Source organism: Larus michahellis, chromosome 3 (assembly GCF_964199755.1).
Source record: "Larus michahellis chromosome 3, bLarMic1.1, whole genome shotgun sequence".
NCBI lineage: Eukaryota > Metazoa > Chordata > Aves > Charadriiformes > Laridae > Larus > Larus michahellis.
The window spans coordinates 130,907,592-130,914,352 of NC_133898.1; positions in this window are offsets into that span (position 1 = coordinate 130,907,592).

Below are 6,761 nucleotides of genomic sequence, written 5' to 3' on the forward strand. Positions count from 1 at the left end.
ACACCCAGCAACTCTTCCCTCCCCGTTACGGAATCATGGAATGGTTTAGGTGGGAAGGAACAACCTCTGAGCAACCTGGTCTAGTTGCAGATGTCCCTGCTCATGGCAGGGGGTTGGACTTGGTGGCCTTTGGAGGTTCCTTCCAACCCCGTCCAACCTGACCCCGAAGGTTTCCAGGGATGGGGCAGCCACAGCTTCTCTGGGCAACCTGGGCCAGCGGCTCACCACCCTCACAGCAAAGAATTTCTTCCCAATATCTACTCTAAAGCTATAGACCTGTCTTTGGACAACGTATCAAGAGGTTGTGCGTCACTTAGTCCTGCCTAAAAGCTCCCCAGCCCTGCCTAAAAGCCTCCCAGCAAGCCCAGTACACCCATTTTCTCTCCACTCCAGGATACCCGACACCCACAGACAGCAATCTCATGGAGGAGACGGCGGGGGGTTACGGCTATGGAGCATCCCCCTCCGTTCACTCCTCTTCGGACAGCGCGGCTTCGGTCCGATGCCTGTAGCCATCCTCACCCTCCTGCAGCCCCTTGAGCCAGAGGAGGACGTTGTCGCCTTCGGGGCCGGTTTCCTCCTCGCATCCCCACCGCATCTCCAAGGGGAAGCCAGGAATAATCCGGTAGGGGCTCAACGCCTCCCCCCGCGCCTTCGTGGCTCTGCTCCCCGCCAGGATCAAGGGCAGCATCTCCACCCAGGCCTTGCCGGCCCCCCAGGCCGCCTGCTGCAGGGTCGGGGTGGCCGGTGGCCCCTGCTCGCGCTGCAGGATGGCCCACAGGAGCTTGACGCCGGACGTCTTCATCACCAGCCGCGTGACATTCCACAGGATTTCTGGCACCTGCGGCACATAGACGATGCGGGGCGTCCCGTGCTGCGCAAAAACCCGCTCGTAGAGCACCTGGGCCATCTCCTGCACTGTCTCCTCCCGCAGCGGGAAGGCTTCCACCCACCCCGAAAACTCATCCTCCACCACCAAGAGGGAGCCATGACCCTCTTCGGTCTTGGGGAGGCCGTTGATGTAGCCCAGATGGAGCTGTGACCACGGTCCCTCCGACCGCTGGGGCTGGACCCTGCCCGCTCCATCCCTGCCTGCAGCGCATTCCGGGCAGCTCTGCACCCAACGGGCCACCTGCCCGCTGTCACCTTCCCATGGCGCGACCCGCCGCACCCTCGCCAGCGTCTCCTCCACCCCCTCGTGCATCCAGCCATGACAGCGGGCGATTATTTCTTGCTTCTCGTACTTCGACGGCTCCCAAACGGGCTGGTTGCCCACGTCCCTGCCAGACATCTCCCATGCCCTCCTGTCCACTTTCTGCCTCCACTTCTTCTCCTCTGGTTCCATGCTCCCGTGGCCTCCCAGGTACCTGATGTGCAGCACCTCTGGGTTGTCGTGGACCCACCGGAGGATGCTGGGCCACAAATCATCGCCGGAGGTGGCCCAGGGCTCCGTCTCCCGCTCCTCCATCTGGCTTTGCAACCTTTCCGCCAAGGACGGGCAGCTGGTGTACACGTAGAGGGGTGAGGAGCGTTGGTGACGGCGCAGGAGCTCCCCGAGAGCCACCAGCTCCGCGCCCAGCCCCGAGCCCTCCTCGGCCACCCCCAGCAGCCACCGCTCCTCCAGGTTGGCGGCGGCAAAGCCGACGGAGCAACCCTTCCGGGTGGCCAGGAACCACACGGTGGCCTTGGGGACGTGGGAGGGCAGCTCCTGCAGGGAGGGAGCGGTGGGGACGGGGGGGCGTCCCCACCCCTCAGGCTGGGGTCCCCTTGCCGTCCTTCCACCAGCAACCCCCCAGTTCACCAGCAGCAGGGACCACTGGGCCGGCTGCGGGTTTGTCCCATGGGACCCCAAGACTTCGCCCCGCAGGAGATACTTGCACGGGGAATGGGGCAGCTGGATGAGGACGGGGGCCGGCCCCGTGAGGGTCTTGAACGCCTGCACGGCCCAGACGGCCGCCAGGCACCTCTTCTCCCGCGGCGGGCAGGAGACCTCCCGGGCCTTCAGGACGCGGGAGCTGTGGCACACCGGGACCAGCCGGCCCCGTTCCTCCTCCTGCAGCAAGGTGGCCCCGACCTCCTCGTTGCCGGTCGTCAGCCTGATAACGAAGGGCTGGGACCTATCAGGGAACCGCAGGGTGGGCGCCGCCTGGACGGCGCGTTTCAGGCGGTCGAGCGCCTGCTCCTGCTCCGGTCCCCAGTCCCAATCGACCTGCCCCGCGAGGAGGCGGTGGAACGGCCGGGCCAGCTGCCAGTAGTTGGGGATGTAATCCCGCAAGGAGTAAAACTGCCCCATCAGCGAGCGGAGGCTGCCCACGTCCCGTGGGGAAGGGGCTTTGCGGATGGCCTCCATCCTGCTGGCCTGGATCTTTCGCCCCTTGGCCCAGATCGTCATCCCCAGGTAGTCCACCTCGGGCTGGACCAGCTGCGCCTTCTCGAGCTTGGCTTTAAAGCCTGTTTTTTGGATCAGCTTCAGGACCTCCCTCGTTCGGTCTTCGGTTTCCTTGCGGGTTTCCCCAGTGACGAGGATGTCATCCGTGTAGGAAACGACCCAAGGCTGATCTTCTGGGGCCAGCTGGGACAACATCTGCTTCACCCGCTGGTGCACGATGGAGGTGGTGCTGTGGAAGCCCTGGGGCAGGCGGGTGAAGAGGTACTGCTGGCCCCTGAAGGTGAAGGCAAACCTGGCTCTGGAGCTTACCGCCAAGGGGATGGCGAAGGCGGCATTCGAGAGATCCACCGTGGAGAAATACCTGCTCCTGGGGCTGAGGTTTGCCAGGAGCTTGGCCATGCCCAGGTCCACCGGAGCCACCACCATGGGGGTGGCCTTATTGATAGCTTTGCAGTTCAGCAGCAGGCGCCTCGTCTTCCCGTTGGCCTTTAGGATGGGGCATAAAGGGCTGTTGGAGGAAGATCTGCCTTCCACCACCACACCGTCTTCCAGCAGACCCCGCAGGATGCCGGCCACCACGTTGTCCACGGCTGCTGGAAATGGACGTTGCTGTTGGAAGGGCACCGGTGCCCCGCTCACCTTCACCTCCTCGGACACCAGCCCGCAGTCCGTCTCATATCGTGCCCAGACGTCCGGGAATTCCTCCCTCCACTGCTCTTTGCTCCCATCCTTTAGCACCGTCAAACAACAGACCGCCGCCTCAGGCCTAGGAACCGGCGGTGGATCTCCCTGCTCCAGGAGGTCATCATCAGAGTCCTCCCAGGTCTCCTCACTCCCAAATGGCTTCAGCAGGGCGAGGAAGTCCGGATCGTCCTCGTACACGGTCCCGCCGACGGAGACATCGTGGTACCCGGCAAGGTCCTGCAGCTGCTGGTGCTGCCGCGCCGCCGTGATGTCCGCGTGGACGCCCACCAGAGCACCCACCTCTTCCGAGCTGCCCCCCTCGGCTCCGGCCCCCCCCCGCCCCAGCTCCAGCTCCCGCGGGCCGCTCTCCTTCCCCGTTTCCATAGGGTACAGGCTGGTTGGCGTCCGCAGGATCACCTCCACCAGCCTGACCGCCAGCTCCCTCGTGGACCTCCCGTCCCACCCCGCCATGTCTTCTCCCAGGCGCTGCAGCTTCTCCCGCACTCGCCTCCTCGGCTCCCCCCCGCACCCCGCCTCCGCCGAGCTGGGGCTGAAGTCCTGCCTCTCCCCGTTCCCTCCAGGGACGGTGGCCGCAGGCCTGTCCCCCCCCCACCCCCCTGGGCTGCGGGGCGAGCCGGTGGTCCTGCCCTCCTTGTCCCCGCTGCCACCTGCCTGGCCCGGGAGCTGACCTTGACCCATCTCACCCCTGTGGCCACCACCCCCGCTTGGCACGTCCCCACCCCGTGCTTCCCGCCCGGCTGCGGGCTCATCCCAACCATTTTCCCGGAGGTGCGGGACCGCGCGGAGGACATTGACCGCCGTCACCAAGGCCGTCTCCTCTTCTTGCTGGCTTGCCCCACCACGGGTGGCTTTTTGGCAGGTCCCCGGCTCCTCCGGCAGCGCCGGCGCTTTCTCCCCCAGCTCGGCGCATCTCTTGGCCGTCTGTCCCTGCATCCCGGCGCCTCTCCGGCTCTCCGGAGTTTCCTGGGAAGCCCGGCGCTGCTTGCGCCCATTTTTCACCCATACCTCCTGCCACAGCAACCGCAGGATCCTGCTCAGTCCTCGGCCTTTTTTGGGGTGCTGTATCCCGCGGAATCCGGACAACTCCTCCTCCGGGTCCCCTGCTGCCGGCTGCAGACCCCCCTTCCGCTTGTCCTTCCGGCTCCAGGAAAAAGGCATCGTCTCCCAAAACCGGGGAGGAAACCGGGTGTCACGCCACCGGCCCCTCGCCTTCTCTTCCTTCAGAATGGGGGCTTGCGGTGGCCACCGAGGGACGTCCGTCTGGGCCAGCACCCCCAGGAGCGTCGGCAAAAGGGTTACGAGGCTGCTCCGTGCGTGGGGAGGAAGAGGAAGCCGGGGGAGGAAGAGGAAGGTTGGTCAGGCCTCTCTCAGGGGGAGGACGGCAGCAAGGTGCCAGACAAGATGGCCCCCGTTCCGGAGATGTCCCCTCTTCATGGAGATTGTCCCCTCTTCCCTGGAGATGTCCCCTCTTCCCTGCGCGGTGGGGCTGTGGGGAGCGGAGCGGGGTGTGGGAAAAGGGGGGAGCGAGGGCTGGGGAAGCACCAGCCCCCCCACCCCCCCCAAGCCCCCAGAGCCTGCGCCCACCCTCCCCGCAGCTCCCGCCCCACGGCCCCCCAGCAGCACACGCACACACATGTCCCCTGTGAAGCACCAGGACAGTTTGCCCCCCCCCGCCCCGTTCCCCCCCATATCCCCTGTAGAGTCCCAGGAGGACATGCACCCACATGGCCCCTATAGAATCCGGGGAGAGTTTTCTGCCCCGAGCCCCCCCCCGTGTCCTGCACATGGACCCAGGAGAACATGCACCTACACGGCCCCTATAGCGTTCTAGGAGATCTTGCCCCCCCCCCCCCCGTTCCCCGCCATGTCTCCTATACAGCCCCGAGAGAACATGCACCCACACGTCCCCTATAGAGTCCGGGGAGATCTTGCCCTCCTGTGCCCCCCCGTGTCCCGCACACGGACCCGGGAGAACACGCACCTACATGTCCCCTATGGAGTTCCAGGAGAGTTTGCCCCCCCGTTCCCCCCCATATCCCCTATAGAGTCCCAGGAGGACATGCACCCACATGGCCCCTATAGAATCCGGGGAGAGTTTTCTGCCCCATGCCCCCCCCCCCCGTGTCCTGCGCACGGACCTGCGAGAACACGCACCCAAATGGACCCTATAGAGATCTAGGAGATCTTGCCCCCCACTTCCCCACCATGTCCCCTATGCAGCCCCGGGAGAACATGCACCCACATGTCCCATATAGAATCCTGGGAGAGCTTGCACCCCCGTGCCCCCCCGTGCCCCCCACACGGATCCGGGAGAACATGCACCCACACGTCCCCTATAGCGTTCTAGGAGATCTTGCCCCCCACTTCCCCCCCATGTCCCCTATACAGCCCCGGGAGCACACGCACCCACATGGCCCCTATAGAATCCGGAGAGAGTTTTCTGCGCCGCGCCCCCCTGTGCCCCCCCCCACAGATCCGGGAGAACATGCACCCACTTGCCCCCTATAGAGTTCGGGGAGAGTTTGCCCCCCCCGTGCACCCCCCCGTCCCCTACAGAGCCCCGGCGGCACACGCACCCACATGGCCCCTATAGAATATAGGGAGAGTGGGAGAGTTTGCACCTTCTTGCCCCCCCCCCCCGCAGGAGAACACGCACCAACGCGTCCCCTGTAGACCCCTGGCGGAGTTTGCCCCCCCCCCCCCCCCCCGCTCCGTGCACCCCCGTGTCCCGCACACGTCCCCGTGTCCCCCCCCCGCTCCCCCGTACCGCTCCGGTCCCGTACGCTGTGCCGCGGGGCCCTGGGCTCCTCCCGCCCCCCGCCGTGGCGATGGTGGTGCTGGTGGTGGGGGGGGGGGGACTGGGGGGTTTGGCCACTTGGCCAGCAGCTTCCCAGCCCCCTTGCGCGCCGCCCCCGCCCCTTCACTGGGCGCCAACCAGTTCCCCCAGTTCCCAAGGTTGCATTTTTGCGCTGGGCCGTAATCAGCAGCCGGGAAGTTGTTTAACAGCCGCCCCCCCCCCACACACACACACCCTCGAAGGGGGGGAGCTGCGGTTTCGGGCTGTGGTGGAGCGTGGGAGGGATCTCGGGGGGGGGACCAGAGGAGGAGGGGAGGGGGGGGCCGTGCCTCAGTTTCCCCCGTGGCAGTGGGGGATGTTGCAGATCGGGGGAGGGGGACGAGATGCGGGGGTGGGGGGGGCGGATCCCACGCACCCCCCGCTAATGGGATGCCCCGTTTGCACCAGCCCCCACCCCCCACCCCCCCCCGCCGCAGCCGCAGCACCCCCCATCCCCCGGGGGAGCGGGAGGGGGGATAGGGTTCTTCTGGGAAGGGGGTGTTTGGGGGGGGGGGCGTAATGGGGTGCGCAGTGTCCGGCGACGTTTACCCCCCCCCCCCGCAAGACTGCAGCTCTCGGATTTAGGGTGCCCGGGAAGGGTGCAAGTCCCGCCCCCCCCCTCCGCCCCGTTTTGGGGCACCGCACCCATCCCCGCGGCGTCGGGGCTCACCGGCGGGGGGGGGGGAAACACACGGGACGGGATGGGGGGGGACACCGCGGGGGGGACGGGGGGGGGCGGGCCGGGCCGGGGCCGGTCCCGCCGGTTCGAGAAAGCTCCGGGGCCGGAGCGGGGCGGACCCGCCGCGGTCGGATAAATAGGGGCGGGCGGGG